Genomic DNA, 19,534 nt, shown 5'->3' on the forward strand with positions numbered 1-19,534 from the left:
TCAGCCGCTGAGTGGCTGAGACATCAAAGACCAAAGACTAACAATCCCATGAGAGGTGACAGCCTTCTTACTCTCCCCCACCCCCACTACCACAAGCGCACACTAGCTTTTTACTTGCTCAACTCGCTACCTAGGAAGGGAACTTCTTCTTTTTCTATATAAACCTACTTTGTAGTTTCATCTCACCAAGCCAAGGAAAGGTCAGGGAGGGGGAGAAAGGGGGGAGACCGAAGTCTTTAGGAGTGGAAAGTTGTACTTCAAAATATTTACCTCCACTGTCATTTACCCCAAGCTCCAGATACTAAGAATTTCATCTTGGGGCAAGCTAGGCTGCCCGTGCCAAACTGGTGCAGGAGCTGAAGCTCGCATTCATTCAAATTCTCTGTGTACTCAGACTACACACCCCCAGTCCTCTCCCTGTCACTTCCACCTAAGACTTCTGCCTTCTCTTGGTTAAAACTGGCTTTTAAAAACGTATAATAATTGGCAGTACTATAAAGCGTCACCCCCTCCTTTGTGTTTTAACTAAATCAATGCTTTATGGTAACAAGTCCCGGAGTACTTAATCACACATTGCCTTTTAGTCTCTCTTCTGTTTGTTGTCATGTGCATGCAGCTTTTCGTTTATGTTACCTTTGATCAACAGCCAGATGTGTTCTTAAGTAGTCTGAGAATAGAAACCAGTCACTTCAGCAAAGGTTTACTGGGCACCAGCTGTCTGTCAGGCGCTGTTCTAGGACTCACATGTGATTAATGCAGAGAACAAGGCGCCAAGCCCCTGCTTTCAGGAAGCTTGTAGTCTGGTAGAGAAAGATTTTTATTTGTCTAAAAATAAACACATGCCCATATTAAAAGGTAGTTTGCAGAGATTTAAAACTTTAATATAATAGAGCATAACTGACTAGATGACAAACAAACAAACAAAAGGCAGCTGTTCCAGGAACTGAAAGAGATTACTTTCCTAACTCCGACAGCCCTCCACAGGCCTTAACTCAACATATTCAAGAAACAGAAAGAAAATCAGTGTGGCTGGAGCTTCGTGGGTAAGATAAAGTAAGAGGGGTAGGTAGGGGTCACATGATATGATGCTTTGTAAACTGTGATAAAGATTTCAAATACTTTAGATAAGTATGATAGGAGCCCATCAGAGGAATTTAACCCTGAGGGTGGGGTAGGGGGTAAAATAATATGATCTGTGTTTTTTCAAAGATCATTCTGGCTGATATAATACAAAGGACCTGGAGGCAGCAAGACTGAAAGCAGGGAGACTATGTAATCCAAAGCAGCTAAACTGAGAAAGATGAATGGATAAGAGTTTTAGCAAATACAGATGGACCCTCAGTTTGGAAAGATCTGCCACTTGCAGGTGGAAATTCTAATACCATCCACTAGACCCACCACTTCTTAATTGATGGGTTGGGGAAGGTACCGATGGGGCAAGGAGATAATTGACTGGATAACTTATACTTTTATTAGAAAGAAACACAAGCTCTCCATTGTTGGCAAGTAACTGAGCTCTAGAAGAAAGTCCAAGGAGAATGATGGCTATACTAAAAGCATCCTAATTCCACCCTCCTTGGCCTCATCTTTTCTTGAGGTTCTGAAATTCAGGTTCCTGTACAGCCATCAAGCCTCTGAGGACGTACTGCCACCTCCCCTTCCAACTTTGAGCCCAGCCGTGGATACGTTAATCCCCTTGACTTCTCACAACAAAGCTGAAACAGGAAGACATTTTCAGGGAATTTATATCAACAGCTTGTTGAATTTGCCTTTTAAGATTCTTATTATTTACTGCTGGTCAAACTGGTTCTCCATTTTCAACTTTAGTTTTAATCGAGACAATCAAAGATGTTATATACCTTTAGCAATTAATATCAGTATCCAACTGAATAAAATTGGGGGGGGGGTGTGATCTGCCACAAAATAATGACAAATGGCTTCAAGTTAGAACCAGATAGAAGGTGAAGAAATATGACACATAATGCTAACCATGTATTCTACTTGTTGGGGGCAGCAGAAACAGCACCAGGTGTTAAATTGCTAGGGTCAGACTGGACTTGGATTCCACAATCTCAGTACTTGAGTTCTGTCTAGGAAAGAATTCAGAGACAAGCTGCAAACTATAAGAGAACATTTGTTTATAAAATCACGGAGGTAGAAGTAATTCATAGAAGAAATGGGCTTAGGAAACAAGTTATAGAAGCAAAGGAAGGGCCCTTGGAGCTTAGAAATGATGGTCAAGGTGATGCTTGTGGAGGGAGGGAGAGGGTGAGGGTAAAGGGAGAAGGAAACGGTGCAGGCGAGCTCCTGGGATGTAGAGTGCACTGGGTCCTCCATCCTAAGAGTTTTAAGAATGGAGAGTTTAGGGGAGGTCCCAGGGGAAGATCTCAATAGAATATTCATCAGCTTCCCAGGTGTGTCTTTTCAGGGTCAGGGTCTCCACTGATTGGTTGGTTGACACCAGGGCAGAGGGTCATTATTCAATGCAGTTGGTCTTGAGGTCAACCAAGGCATGATGTTGCTTGTCTGGTTTTGCTGCAACATCTGGCCTGGAGCCGAAATACAGCTAAGGCCTAGCTGTTATCTCCAGGGAGGAAAGGTTGTGGAGGGGTGTCCAAACTGAATTACCGGCAATATACTAGGGGAGGAAAGGTCACCCTGGGGATGAGGCCTCACCCTACAAATGTCCTTTGCTAGGCACCTGGGACTTTCCGCCCTGGTGAACTTCTGTGCCTGTCCCATCGCCCTTGCTCTACTTGTGTCTATCTAACTGCCTACCACATACCCTCATGATGAACTATTTTACACTCACATTTATTGGCTTTTTTCCCCCATAGCTTCTTGCCTCTTTGCTCATTTTCTGGGACTCCACAAACTGATCTATGAAACCATCCTGTCCTAGGCCACTAGTAAAACATAATACCTTGAACTTAAAATTTGTTCTTCTTTAAAATTTCCAGGCCCTTCTCAAGTCCTCCCATTCAGTTTCTCTTTCCTGACCACAAGGCCAGCAGAGGTGAGTGACATACTGGAACTTGTCACCATTCTTTTGTTTGTTTGGGTGAGTAGTTCATCCCAGTTCTGGATATAAGACCGTCAGCAGAGCAGGGAAATGGCCTCTCCCAGCACAGACCAATAATTAATTGATAATTATGTAATTATCAGGATCGCTTTCATCTAATAAAAATCAGTGGAAAAGGCATTAGTTACTGGGCAAACAACTGTCCTGATCTGTTCCAGATGAGGGGTATCCAGGGACAGGGGACTTCCAGTGCTAAAACCGGGCAGTCCCTGGGATAGTCCCTGGTAAAGAGGCTGTTGGTCACCATATTCTCAAGCAATGACGAGAGAGAGAGAGAGAGGCTAGATGAATTATTCAGATAAATAAATCTAAATTATTTCTTTTATCAAATTATCTAGATTTTTGCTGAAGCATTTTGCTTTATAATCCATGTGAGGCCCTAATCTTTGAATATTATTCTTTGTATCAAACCGAACTTCACATTCAATGTTAGAATTTATCATCTCATTATAGAAAACACACTGCTAAATACAAAACCCTTTTACCCTCGGTTTAATGTAGTTATAATAGCTTGCAATTGACACCCTGTGACTAAAAATGTTCACTCTGCCCTCTGTCACTGTCCACCCCTTCAACCTGCAGAGCTCCTACAGACTTCTTGTTCCATTTCATTCAATTGTTTCTTTACAAACTTCTATTCAACAAACACTCACTAGTACCTACTATGTATCTGGAAATGTTCTAAGCACACATCCCATACCCCTCCTCTCAGGAGTTCAGCTCTCCAACATCCTATCATTAACTTACTTCTATGTCCCCCACACCAACATACAACAAACAGGAAGGACAAATGAGCAACAACAATAAACATAGAAAAATAAAATAAAGGTGTCCTTTCTGTGTAAAAAATCATATAGTCTATATTATTTATAGGTAGATATCTTTGTATTACATCCACAGTGACAAACACGCCTCTCCTGGAAGTTCAGAACCACACTGGAAGTGATTCATGCAGAGTGATTCATCATATAGCTACCATGATTCAGAGGAAGAAAATAAATCTTCAGTACCCGTAGGTGACAAAGCTTATTAGAAATTTTATAAGGTACAGTCATTAAAGAGCTAGACTTCCCCCATGTCTGAAATAGTTCCTGAAAAAGAACAAAATGCTTTTGGAAAGTGCAATTACTTCGAAAGTAATATCTTCATGTATGACAACAGGGGATGTCAGCCAATGACAGAATGATTACCACCATCTGCATGTGGGATTGAATGTGTGTTAAATCCAGTTTCCCAGGAGCAGACCCATGACCTGAGATTTGCATGCAGGAGGTATTAACTACTGGAGCATGCCCTCAGGAACAAACATGACAACAGGTGAGAGAAGCAGGAATGGCCAGAGGGCAAGTTGAACAGGATGAAGTTGCAAAGGAGGCTTCAGCCAACCCCTGTGGCAGCTTCTGGAGTTGGAATGGTCTTTCATAGTTGTCCTGATTTGAGTGATGCCATGGGACCAGGGCTGTGTGTCCCCTTCTGGGCCAGACATTAAATGTGGCTGCCCCTTTAGAGAGAGCACAACTGGGGGCAAGGCAGCTTCCTTTGGCTCAGGGCAGTTATAAGTAGGAACTCATGGTGAGCTGTCAGCAGCCAAACTCCTTGCAATGGGGAATGAGTGCCTCAGTCCTAAAGAAGGAATCTAGATGATACAAGCATAGCATCTAGAACATCCACAAAATGCCAAGACACCTGACAGTTTGTTCGATGAAAGTCATGTCTGAAGTGCAATGTCAGGCCTTCACAAACTGGCTCAGACTCAGAATGGCATTCTGGGATGATAAAGTCCTATAACTGCTCTATAACTGCATCCCTTCCTCTCATGCCCTCTATCATAGACTTGGTCCAGGTCACTTTCTCAATTCCCAGTGGAATTATTCTAACAGTATTCTGTCTTCCCACACTTCCTCCACATTTTAGTGTGATTTATTTTTCTGAAGTAAAAAAGCCAGTCAACTACCTAATAACTGCCAATGAGACATCATTCCCTAACAATTTAAGGCCCTCCACAGTAGCATCGTAAATTAGCTCTATATCCTCACTGCTAACAAGTTAAATCCCCTCGTGTACTCTATTCTCCAGAGAAACCTGGATAGTCACTGTGTGCCTCATATACATACACAATTTTACCTTTGGGTGTACCTCATTTTGTACCCCCATTTCCCTGCTACCACGTTCCATATGTCTTACTTTTCTTTCCTTCCATTCTCTTAATGAACAATTTAGGTCAAAAGTCACTAGATAGGGCCAAGAAATGATGTCAGGGTGGAGAGGAGCCATAGTTGCCCAGCACAGGGTGTCAGAAGCCAAGCAGATAGAGGAGTGTCCCCCTGGTGCAGGAAGTGGCATTGTGGCATAGGGTATTGGAGCCCAAGAAGTAAGAGAGATGTCCACATGGGAAGGCAGTGGCCTAACATGAGGAGTCAAAGAACAAGCCATGTATGGAGGATACGTGTGTGTGCACACATGTATGTAGAGCAGCATTGCCTGATGTATATTTTCTGAGCCCTAGTGAGGGGTGCAGACATCTTTCTGGGGGGAAGCCCAGTGTGGAGGAGCTGGAGTCCAAGCATGGACTACTGTGCAGAGGCATCACCCGCTGCGGGGTGTCAGAGTATGAGCAGGAGGAGAGGAGCGTCTACACTGGAAGGTGAGCTGTCCAGAATGCTGGAGCATGAGAGGGGCAAGCAGGGGACAGGGCAGCACAGTTCAGGTGTAAGAACCCAACCAAACAGCGTGAAGATGGATTCTGCACAAGGGAGACAGCCTGGTATGGGGCTGAATCAAAGCAGGGGAAAAAGAACTTCAGAATGAGGCTGAACCAGCCATGGGAAATCAAAACCCATGTAACAGATGGAGATTTTTTCAGGGATCACTTTCCCCCATAGAGTGCCAGAAAACTTGAGGATGGGCTGTAGCAAGTGCCCAGAGTGGCAGCCGTGTGCGGAGTTTCAGAGCCTGGGTGGTGGTGCAGGGTGGTCACAGTGTCCGAGCTCCCGCAAGTTGAGGGAATGTGTTAGGGGGAGGCTAACAATGGTGAAGAAAAATTGGTTACATACAGGGGGGATTGATAAGTGAAGTAAATATAGATAATGGAAGTCATGTTTTCATCATGAGAGAAGGAAGTTACACATAAGGAAATGGGAAAATAGTTATTTTCCTCATTGGTCTTTGATGCAAGTTGACACAATTTGATTCATCAACCAGTTTTCAAATTTTTGTCATTATGTTGTTTATCAGCATCCCAGCTAGGGAACAGGTGGGTATCAAAGAAAAGAGAAAAAAATGTTGCTTGGCATGGTGAACTCTGTGGATAAACCCAACACTGATCAACTCCTCTCTATCACATCCTTCTGCATAGTAGAAAAAGCTTCAACTAGACATTTCCTAGACTCCCCTACAGATAGGTTTCCTCATGATTTAGAATCTACCCACATAGGCTCACGCCAGACTTTGAATCAGAGCTGAGTTATACAAGGAGAGAGGCAGGACATGAGCTGTCCTTTTTGCTGGTGCAGGTCCTGACAGAGGTGGCATGCAGGAGACAGCAGCTGGGGACCCATTAGATGGATCTGTGTTTCATCTCCTCCCTGGTCACAGACAAGAGAGTACCTCCCTTGCAGCTCATTGCTGGGGTGTACTTTGGGAGCTGTTCCTGGAAGCTCAGCCTCACTCCCCTTCAACAATCCAAATGACTCTGTAAGTTATGTATACCCCTTAATAAGCCCCTTTCATTTAAGGTGGCTAGAGTAGATTCTGTTTTCAAAGAACTGACAAATCCAAACATGTTATCATCTCTATAAATCCTAAATTAATCACTTTGTTGACATTTATAATTATGATAACAGGTTATAAATGAAATAAAAAAGATAAGAAATTGTGAAGTTTTAAATTACCCATTGCACTAATTTCATATTACTCCTCTCCTTGGTAAACATAGATACGCTAGAGGAAAAAGAGAAATTATATTTTTTTAAAAAGAAAAAGATCCAAGCTACTTCTTTGAGAATACTGCAGGACAAGTACAAATCTTTTTAGCTACCTGTGGAAACAGAGGCAGAAATTTTGAATAACAAAATTCAAAGACTAGGAGTGAATATAGGCAGAAGAAGACAACCCAGAAGGGAGAGGAAACAAGTCACAGCAAACACCTGAGACCTGTATGGTTTTGTCAACTAATGTCCCCCCAATAAATTCAATTAAAAAATTATAGAGGACATAAGTAATTTTTCAATCTACCACTCCCAAATTATTCTAAACAAATAAATCACATATTTATACCCACTTCCAAGAGGTTACAATATAGAACTTAGAAGAATTTAAATTGTCACTGTAATATTCATTTTATAATATGTTGTGATAACATACAACTTAAAAGGATAATAATAGAAACAAATTTGGATAGCAAGTTATAGTTTTTACAGTGCTTCTGTCTACTTCTTTTCAACTAAAACAAAAAACAAAAACAAAAAACCACTTCCAGTTTACAATCAGATGCTTTTAGACACTGAATGCATTAACAATTAACAGTACTCAGTCTCAATTCCTCCTTATCTATCACCTTCCTCAAAAGAAGCAAACCGAAAAGCTGCTAATTCTGGGTATGATGCCTAAATCAGGGTGTTCTCAGCCAATGCTTTCGACTAAGGGACTTCGGATTCGGCTCTTCTTGCTCTCTTGCCTGCAATCTGCTTGGAACAGCGGCGCCCTATACCTATGTCTCCACCGGTTTCAAAAAGAAAAAAAATTGCTTTTAAGTTAAGCACAAGTTTAAAGACTTTGCAGGCAACGTGAAAGAAAAAACTTTTTTTTTTTTTTTGCTTGTTTCAAACTTGTTTTATAACATTTTAAACAGCCACAGTGTTTTTGCTCCAGGATATTTAAGCTTTGGTACAAACCAGTTTTTTAGATAGAAAAGTTTGAAATGTAATTTTGCTATTTGGAGTGCCTACCATAAGTACTACAATTAAAAAGATTTTTCATATTTTGGAGGCTTTGCGTTTCTCATGGAAACCGCTTGATTAGTGCATATCCAACTTTATTTTAACAGCACATATGGTACATAGATTATCTATCCCAGTTTTCTTAAGAAGTTCTTTGAAAGGAGCAGTAGGAGAGTTGTCAATCCCCAAATGGCCAATGGGTTTCATATGTAGCAAATTTGGCGAGCAAAATGCTAACTTAAGTTCAGCAACACTGGACCACAAGTGAACTGAGGATGCTTTTTAAAAATTAGTAAACCAGAGGTTTGCTTTTGACTTTGATCTTTATATAGTGTTAACACTTCTTCATCAAATAAAGGGAAGTTCAATGTGAAGAAGCCCACTTTTACAAGTATTAAAAATTTATTAATCAAAAAGTGATCTAATTCCTACTCTGTAAAGCACTCGTCTGTGTTCTCTGGACACACAGAGTCTATTAGGAGGGATACTCTAGTTAGATATTCTAGTTATTGAACTAAAATACTTAAAAAATATAACCATCATACCAACATCAAAATGATGTGATGGGGTGCAACGGGATTCCCAAAGAGAGAGAAAATCCTGCTAGTTGGAGAGATCAGGGTTGATAAAGGACAGGGCATTTAATCTGCAAATTGAAGGTAGTGCTTTCAGGATTAGCACAAATAAAGGGAAGAACATTGAAGAAAGAGAAGGCATAGCCCGTTTTTATATCTGAAGGTAAGGGCTGGTGTCATTAAATGAGTTGGGTTAAAGAGCAAGCCTATTTTTTTAAAAAATAGGCACAAACTTATGACTACCCTTTTTTTTATTTAAAAAAAAAGTGTTGTTGTTTTTTTTTTTTTTAGAGAGAGAAGAAGGGAGAGGGAGGGACAGAAACATTGATGAGAAATATCTGTCGGCTGCCTCTTCCACGCCTCCTACTGGGGATGAGCCCACAACCTGGGTATGTGCCCTGATTGGGAATGAAACCAGAGACCTCCTGGTGTGTGGGACAATGCTCAGCCAACTGAGCCACATCAGCTGGGCTTTGACTACCTTCTTTACCTAGTTCAAAGCATTACCTGTACCCAAGTATTAGCACTGAGTTTTAGTCATATATTTTTTTATGCTTCTTCAGACTATTGCCATCATCCTCTTAACAAGTAGTAAGACTATGTATTACCTTAAACTTGATGTAAAAGCACCTCTTGTGGAAAATGTGCTTGGAAAAACAGCAGTCTCCCTGTGTCCCATCCGAGCCCTCATCCAAGGAACAGAAGCACAGAGCAGTGAATGAGCAGAGTACCTACTGGGCACAGAAAGATACTTAATTTCAGGGGAGCCCTGAGTGTGTGAAGGGATGGAGTAGAAAGTAAGATGGCAGAGCTGGCTGAGGTCCAATATGAAGAAGGCTTTAGGTCAATCCTGCCTACCACCCATTTTGTAAAAAAAGTTTTGTCGGACACAGCTTTGCCCAGTTGCTTATATATTGTTTGTGGTCACTTCGGTGCTACCATAGCAGAGTTCAGTAGTTGAGACAGAGACCACATGGCCCACAACCGAAAATATTTACTATCTGGCCTTTAATCAAAAGTTTTGCCAAACTTTGCCTTAGATAAAAATCTTTGAGTGTATGAACATTTTCAAATAGACCAAATGGAGACAATAATAAATTTCAAACATCAGAGGGTTTTGGAACAGTGCTATGCTTTTAGAGAGATAATCGAGGCCTGTGGCAAGATAAATTGGAGAGGAAGGATACCGAGAAGCTGAGAGCACTTAAAACTGTTTCCAAAATAGATAAAATTTACTATTACTTTATTGCTTTATAACTTGTGTTCAATGAAATATTAAAGCCTACATTGATTCAAAACTGTCCATTTAACAGTAAATCAGAAGAAAGATACTCTTAAGAATGGGAAGATCAGGGAATTTCTATGCCACAGAGAAATACATGTATTCTGGAGGTAAGATAAGCCTGCAAAAAAGTTTGAGATTGGACACCTGTGTATGAGACTGTGGGTGAGAAGGCTCAGAGGAAACAGCACGTGAGAAATCTCACTATTGGAATAGGGTCTTGGAAGGTTTTGACAATGATAAGCCTGCATTTCCAAACCAAAGTCTTCAATCCAATCCACTGGGTTCACCCCAAGGAAGAAGTAAATCTGGGTACAGTGCCAGACAGCAATGTGAACCAGGCGAAGACCAAAGGAAGCACTACTAAGCTCCAGCATATCACACAGAAATTAGTGGAGCTCATGAATGAGGCTAGAGTCTCACCTGAAAGGTCAAGGTCCCAATTTCAAATTCCCAGGAGAGAACATTTTATTGTATTGACCTCATTTGGATCTGGTGTCCGCCCCTTGACTACAAGTTTAGAGGCATGAACAAGTAACCAAGGAACATGGCAGACAGGGCCCAAGCCCTGGTGGTGAGAGGACATTTCCTAGAGATGGGGTGCTAGGAAGACACCTCAAAAGGTATCTTCCACAAGAACTGTAGCCCCTATTTTATAAAGAGAGTCCTCAAAGGAGCAAGATTCACTTTCAAAAATTATATTTATACCCAAGTTCTTTGGGATACCTCAGTTCCATAGAGCACAGTATCTGTGTTGTTCATATCGATCATATTCTCATCTCCTGTCTGTCCAAAAGATTTCCCCCTCACGTGAAGCTGTTAGACAAAGAAAAGACTGATAATGGCTTTTATAAATTAATTTTTAACAATTATGGTCAACATTTTGATTGATAATCTAACCAAATATTAAAGAGAAATAAAATGCAGTGCCTGTTTCAATAAAAACTTCTGCTTTTGAAACTCTGACCTTGACAAATTCTCCTTTTAAAGGCATTCATTAATGATTTCCTTTCTGCGGCACAGATATTGAATATAAGCCAAGAGAGCAAAGTAGGCACAAACATCAATATGTAAAGACTACTGCAGATAAATTCGTTGCACCTTGATGTGATTAGTCATTGAATTTCTGGTCTTTGAATTAATGCCTTTTTTGTTCATACATGATATAGTACAAGAAGAATCATGTGGCAGTCAAAAAAATAAGCTAACAAAGTTGATATCTTCACCATTCATCATATCCTTGACACTTCTAACAAAATGGTTTTCCACCCTGAATTGACAGTCAAAACACAGGGACTTCACATAGAATTTTAAACTGTGTTCATGTTAGATGGTATCATAACACAATACCAAACTCATGAGATCAAACAAATAATTTTTCTTTTCCCTGATGCAGACTTAAGAAGTGTGTCATCCCTTTTAACTAGCAATTTTTCTTGCAAGAGCATCTTGTAGGAGAAAAAGTGCATTGGCATTCTTCATACATTACTGCATGCTGGGATTTAAATTGAAAGCTAGTTCCATCAGGGAAGCAAGGCCCCCCAAAACGTAGTGTTTTTAAGTCTCCTTGCTGTGGCTTTAAAAGAGTGTTAACAGTAGTGCAGACTAAAATTGAATATGTTAGTATAAAATAAATTTCTGAAGAAATATGACAAAAGATTTGAAGTCATCCCTTTGCTAAAAACTACAAGCTATTCCATTTCCAGTACGACCAACTGGCCCCTGTGATTGTGTCTGTATCACTGGCTGTCTCCTCACTCAGACCTCCACTCGAAAACATATTTAATAGTCTTGATCTAATTATTCAGGAAACTGAGATTTTTGGGGGGATATTTTCCCTCTTTCTCCTTCTCTTTATAATTTTAGTGACTTAGTTAATTAAATACACTATATGTCTGTCTCTGAAACATTTGTCTGTGAGCACATATATGTAGATTAACACCTCCCATGTATTAGTCTAAGGACCTGTTACAGGTAAAGAAATCTTCCTTTTCTTTTACCTGTTCTTTTAATTTCTGCATCTTCTTGAAATTAAGCTTTTTTTTTTTTTTCCTGACCCTCCTTCTCTGTAGAGCTCTATATTTGGTGTTTTCATATAAATGATATCATTGAACACAGTTACTTTCTGGAAGATATATTAGGTCCTCTGGATGAGAAAACAAAGGCACAGAGAATCAAGACTTAGTAGTACACTGCAGAGGAGAAATGCAAGTCCGTGGCTCCTGATATATGCTCAGTCTAGTTTTCTTTCTACTGTGCCTTGGCCCTTGCTAGGCAGGGTCTTCCCATCAAAGGGCGGGGCTTCTAGGAGGCAGCCCTCTCTGCACAGTGCTCTGCTGCTAGAATGTACTCCTTCCTGATCTATTCCTACCTCATCCTTTATAAATCATCTCTCCATTAGGTTATGCAATTTGAATGGTTTCCATCTGTTTCCTGCGGGAAACCTGATTGGTGTGCCCACTCCCAAACGGCATCCTCCAACTCTCTACCGACTTCCAATCCCACCTCCGTTTCTACCATGCTCCGTGTCAGCTATGCTCCCCTGGCTCCCACGGAAGTACATGCTTCCATTTCTTGCTCTAGACAAACAAGCTTTTCAAGTTTTCCTCATAAAAAGAGAACAATCTGAAAAATATTCACACGAATATATGCATCACTAATAATATTTAATGTATTACCTTTCCTAATACTCCATCTCTAAACTGACCAAACGTATTTGCTTATTTGCCTTAATCTCAAAGGGTAAACATCTAATGGCAGAATGCCAGGCATCTGTTACAGGTGGCTTAGGGTCAGGTGTTTTTGATCATGAAGGATCAAAAGTCTGCAGTTAAGGGAGGGAGTGTTTCAAGAGCTGAATTTCAAAGCTACTTTTAAAACATCTAACTTACATTCTACATTGAATCTGGTTGGTGATAAAAGTATCTAATAGATAAAAAAATAATAATGGAAAATACATTAATGTTAAACAAAAGTAAAAGAATGTACTCTAATGGAAAATTCCAAGAATGTTTTCTGTTTTGGATGTTTATATATGATCTCAACTCTAAGCACATGGGTCCTTAACTAAAAAAAAAAAAAAAAAAAAAAAAAAAAAAAAAAAACTTAATGAGATAATATAGTCAAATATTTTTCAATGAACACATTTTTGTTATTCCATATTAATACTTATTATCTTCCTATTTAATATGAATACAAGAAGTCTTTTGTACATTTCAACTAAATGAAATACAAATTTAAAAAATATAACCACTTAAAAGTTTCCTATGGACTTTAAAAAAAAAATAGATACATTAAAGAGGATTGGAGGTTGGATTGTCTGTACATTCTCAAATAATAACCCAAATAAAAATATGCTTCCAGACATGTACAGATGGCTGTTTTCTAATCACTGAAACTTAAGAAATGATGAAATATGGCTGGCCTTTAGGTTTCCTGGATGAAGTCTATTACAGGATGATTTAGCATCTGAGGATCCAGAGGCTATATAACAAGTATTAACACCAAAATAATGTTGGATAAAGTCTTGAGCCTAGCAGAAGTAAGGAAGCAGCCTGGGGCCTTGGCAACCTTCTGTCTGGCCTGTGGCACCGTTATCTGCCGCCGTATCTAGTCTGTACAGAAACCTTATTTTAATTTCACTTGGGATCCATATGTTTGTGCTGACCTTTCTTTGAAAAGATGACTTTTTCCCCACATTTTGCTATTTTCTGCTTTCTAAGCATGTGGGTATTTTTTTTTTTTTAATTCTTTTGGTTTTGTTGAAGTGACATTTCACTAGCTAAGACAAACAAAGCTTCTAACATAAGGCTAGTGATTAAGAGTTTGATAGTATCTTTAATGCACACACAGTATAAAGAATATCACAGACTGTGCATCCTGTACTCTGATACTAGCAACTATGCTTCCAATGCCATATCTATCTGATCCAATAGTTAAATCAGCTTTAGCTTCATCCTTATCAAAATGAACTCAAGTTCATTTTAGTTGATCTGGGTTTTTTTTTTTAAATGCACTTGTAAGAATATTAAAAATATACATGGATACATTACTCATTTTTAATCCCTACAGAAACTGAGTTTTTCCATTGTAATTTAAAATATGTAATACTTATCAAGAAGACATGCCTGGAATGTGACTTGATATAAAAGAAGGATTTAAACTAACCAACTGTACTGAAATACAGCTGAGGAATAAGTGTAACCAGATGGTCTGCATGAAGTCAAGGAATACAATGCTGCCAGCATACATTCAGCACTGCCCAGAGATGAAGGTGACTTGGCCAGCTAAGGTGGACATTCTGGTTTCTTGGCAAATGCAGATTTAGAGTGTGTTGGGAGACATCAGCTGTCATAATTTGACAATATCAGCCCTTAAGATCATCCCTTAAGTGTGCTTTGATTGCATTTCTACCAACCAATATGAATCCATGGAAATACTTTTATACAAGGGAGAGAATGAGCACATGAAGTGATAGATATATCAGTATTTTGGTTCATTTGGCAATTGTACTTCTCACTAAAAATTAATAAACAAATTGTCACACTGAATCATAAAAATAGGCACCTATATTTCTGCCATGTCATGCTAAATGTCACTAATCATGAGAGAGATGCAAATTAAAACAACTATGAGGTATCACCTCACAGCAGCCAGAATGGCTTCCATCAACATATCATCAAACCACAAATGCTGGTGAGGATTTGGAGTAAATGGAACCCTAGTTTACTGCTGTAGGAATGCAAACTGGTGCAGCCACTATAGAAAAACAATATGGTGTTTCCTCAAAAAATTAAAAATGGAACTGCCATTTGACCCAGTGATTCCACTTCTAGGAACATATCCCAAGAAGCCTGAAACACTAATCAGAAAGAATTTATAAATCCCAATGTTCATAGCAGCACTATTTACAATAGCTAAGATGTGGAAACAGCCTAAGTGTCCATCAGTAGATGAGTAGATAAAAAGAAGCTGTGGTACATTTACACAATTGAATACTATGCAGCTATAAAAAAATAAAAGTTAAAATAAAAGATCTCCTACCCTTTGAGACAACATGGAGGGACCTGGAGAATATTATGCTAAGCAAAATAAGCCAGTCAGAACAAGAGAAGTATCACATGATCTTACTTATTTGTAGAGTATAATGAACAAAATAAGTTGTCAAACAAAATTGATCCAGAGACATGGAAGTAGGGAACAGACTGGCAAACCTCAGATGGAAGGGAAGTCGGTGTATGTTGGAGGAGGGGGGGGCAGGAAGAGAGAAACCAAAGAACTTGTATGCATATATGCACAACCAATGGAAAGACAATAGTGCAGTAAAGGCAGGGAGGGGTAGGGAGGATGGTGTCAATAAGGGAAAAAAAGAGGGATATCTGTAATACTTTCAAAAATAAAGATAAATTTAAAAAATACATACCTAAACATGCCAACAGCAATCAAGACTCAATTACAACAGAAGGGTATACAGTCCATGCTAGGGGTACACCTCGAGGCCCAGCTGGTGTGATCAGGGAGGCTGTGCCACTGGATCCTACAGGACACCTACAACAATAGGCCACCCTTCGAAGCCTAGGAGACATAGCAATTCTACCTAATACATAGAAACAATCACAGGGAAGCAGGCAAAATGAGGAGACAAAGAAACATGTCCCAAATGAAAGAAAAGAATAAAACTCCTGGAAAAGAACTAAACAAAATAGATATAAGCAATCAATCAGATGCACCCAAACAAGATGAACCCAAAGAGGTCCACACCAAGACACATCATCATCAAAATGCCAAAGGTTAAAGATAAAGAGAGAATCTTAAAAGCAGCAAGAGAAAAGCAGTTAGTTACCTACAAAGAAGCTGCCATGAGACTGTCAGCTGATTTCTCAAAAGAAACTTTGCCGGACAGAAAGGAGTGGCAAGAGATATTCAAGGTGATGAAAAGCTACAACCTACAACCAAGATCACACTATCCTGCAAAGCTATCATTTAGAATCGATGGACATATCAAAAGTTTCCCAGACAAGAAAAAGCTCAAGGAGTTCATCACTACCAAACCACTATTATATAAAATGTTGCAAGGTCTTCTTGAAGGGGAAAAAGAACAAAAATATGAACAGTAAAATGGTAATTAATACATACCTATAACAATTGAATCTACAAACAAAATGAGCAAGCAGAACAGAAACAGACTCATAGATACAAAGAACTTTTTGTTGCTTGCCAGATGGGCAGAGGCTGTAGGGATGGGTGAAAAAGATGAAGGAATTAAGATGTACAAATTGGTTGTTACTGATGAACCTCAAATGGAAAGGGAGGAGGGCAGGTGGGAAGAGATAAACCAAAGAACTTCTATGCCTGTATGCATAACCAACAGACACTGACAATAGTGTGGGGAAGACAAAAAGGGGGTGGGATTGGGGAGGAGGGGATCAATGGGGAAGAAAAGGGGGGACATCTGTAATACATTCAACAATAAAGATGAGTTTAAAAAACAAAAGAGAAGACATAACAAAATAAAATATAAATAAATAATTATTTATTTATTCTATCTTGCTTCCATAACTATGCTAATGCTTAGGCAACTTGGATAGATTTTTTTTCTTTTTACCACTCTTTCTCAATTCCTAACTCATAACAAAATACCTATTTTATGGGACAATTATAAAAATCAAGTGGAAGAATAAAAGTAAAATTACTTTTATTAAATATAATGACTATATGATTTTGTCATTGAAATCAATAGTACTTTGCACATTGTAAGTACCCAGTAAACCTTTGGATATATTTATGTGTCACTTTGTTCCACAAAGTAGAATTAATGTGAGTCAACAAAAGATTATTTAAGATTTTTTTTTTTTTAGTACGTGCTCCTAGCAGGAACCAAACCTGGGCTCTCTGGTCCACAGGCTGAGGCTCCAACCACTGAGCCAAACTGGCCAGGGCTACTTAAGAACTTTATCTCTCTACATCTTTCTAACCAGAATTGGTTGTTTCTTTTAATCTGGTTCTTTTAATTTAAACATAAAGAACAAATGTAACTTTCTCTTATACTCTGCTTATCCCTCATTCACTTACCTTTTCTATTTAAATATTGTGTGTGTGTGTGTGTGTGTGTGTGTGTGTGTGTGACTCAGAGTCAAATCTATTCCTCTCCTTACTCTGAGTTGATTTTTCTTCCCACCTTTCACAAAGAATTGTCATAATGGTATTGGTTAGGCTTTACTGAGTACTATACTAAGTATTTAAATATATTATCTCATTTAATATTCAAAATAACCCTAAGATATGATTTACTGCATGCTTACTATGTGTGTGGTCCTTTTTCTTTCTTTCTTCTTCTTTTTTTTTTTTTTTTTCCCATTCATTTACCAAGGAGAGGACTGAAGTTCAGAACTTTTAAGCAATATGACCAAGGTCACAGAGCTCATAAGTAGAGAAGCTGAATCCAGGTATGTTTGACTCCATTGCACTCTACTGATTGTCTTTATATTTTGTCTTATTTTTATTAAGTAATACATTTCTCATCCCACTCCTAAGCCTTGATAGGAGGAGCAAAATGAATAAATCCATTTTAAAATATTTAGCAGCATCTTCTGGGATTATCTCTATATTTCTAATACTATGTAAAAGAAACATGCTTATTGTGATATTTCTTGATATTTCACTAAATGACTACATGCTAGACAAGATAGGATTTAACTCCCTTACACCACTGTCTCATATGCAGACTCTCCTTCCCCACATCTTCCAGAAGAGCTATATTACTGACAATTATCTACAGGTCCTTTTATGGGCTACATTTTCAAGAGAAGAATCCTAAATCTCCTGCCTGAAGAATATATAAATTGGGCCTCCAGTATTCTTGATGTTAAGAGCCCAATGGGAAGGGGTTCTCAGGGTCTCATTTTTCAGAATGTAGACTTGCACATTTTCTCATGTGTATTATATCTCCATTACCACTCTTAACTGGATCTGGTATCTCCAAGAGTAGAATATCTTTGGTTCAGTTAATCTCCAGGCTTCTGCTTGGGGAAGAGTGAGAGTAAGGGGGAATGGCAGTCCTCATAACACTGTCGACTTATTCTGCTTTCAGCCCCACCCTGCATTCTCACCTCCAGAAGCACCTCGTAGTTTCCATTTGAGAGCATTTCCAGGATTCAGCAGTTTTATTTAGCTTATTGGTGTGCTTATATTTCAGCTTTCCTAGATCTTCTAACTCAGTTACCATTCATCTGATTGCTTGGCAGCTTCTAAAATTATCCATTGTTCCAAATATGTACTAGAATGTTAAGTGTGTAACTGAGAGGTGAGGTGTTTGTTATACGTTGACTTAGCAAGCCAGATCAACCAATGACAACTCACTTCTCCAGTGTTCTCAGTATCTGGGCCTTCTCCAAAGCTATTTAGGGAATGAGAATGTTGATTGAGAGGGGATATTACAGATTATTTAATTTCCACTGTATCTATGATTAAATAAACTTATGTGAAAGTTACTTGTAAGAACTATACTCTTATCACTCTGGTTTCACATAGAATCTTAGTTTGTCTGCTTTAATACAATCCCTCCCCCTGGACTGTGAATGCTTCTTGCCAGTATATCCCAGTGCCAAGCATGCTGCCTGACATATAATTGGTGCTCAATAAGTGTTTGCTGAAAGAATAAACAGGAAAGACCTATCCCTCAGATAGAGATTTAGTTTAGTGCAGCAAGTTTTAGCATTTGTCATTGTTTTCAAGTACAGCTATATTGTATCAATACTGTCCTTATGATTATGGAGAGCAGCAATAAACTCTTCATGAGAAACTTCCTTGTTCACAAGTATTGCAAGAATATAAATCTTACTTAAAATATTCTACCCAATGTCTATTTTGTATAGAAATGAGAGACTCATTATATTATATATATTTATAGAAGAATATATATATTTATAGAAAATATATATATATATAACATATATATGTTTCACATTTGAATCTCATCTGAAAACTCAGATGTTCAAGAATGTAATATTAGCCCTGGCTTTGCTCAGTGGTTAGAGCGTCAGCTTGTGGACCGAGGGATAGAGGGTTTGATTTTCAGTCAAGAGCACATTCCTGAGTTGCAGGTTGATCCCCAGCCCTGGTCAGGGTTGTGCAGGAGGAAACTAATCCATGTGTCTCTCTCACATTGATGTCTCTCTCTCTCTCTCTCTCTCTCTCTCTCTCTCTCTCTCTCTCTCTCTCTCTCTCTCTCTCTCCTTCCTTCCCTCCCTCCCTCCTTCCCTTCCATTCTATCTAGAAATCAATGGAAAAATATCCTTGGGTGAGAACTAAAAAATAAAAATAATGTAACATTATTTCCTTTGTTCTAACTACTAAATTTCAACTGGAGTAGAAAGTCCCTGAAGTAATTAAGCAATCTCAGTCAATCTCATTAACTCCTATGCCTTTTTAATGGTGCATCTCCAATCAGAGGGGTTTTTCAGTACCAAGGTGTTCATATATGCAGAAGGACTGGTAGAATCTACTTTCCAGTGCTATCTTGTCTACATGGTCTGTGTCAACCAGCTTCAGTTTATAAAGGGAGAAGGCATGGAGGATAAGCACAGAAGGAAGGACAGTAGGAATGAAAAATGCAAAGAAAAACTTGATTCATATCTGAAAAATATAATTCCACCTTCTC

Source organism: Molossus molossus, unplaced genomic scaffold (assembly GCF_014108415.1).
Source record: "Molossus molossus isolate mMolMol1 unplaced genomic scaffold, mMolMol1.p scaffold_m16_p_1, whole genome shotgun sequence".
NCBI lineage: Eukaryota > Metazoa > Chordata > Mammalia > Chiroptera > Molossidae > Molossus > Molossus molossus.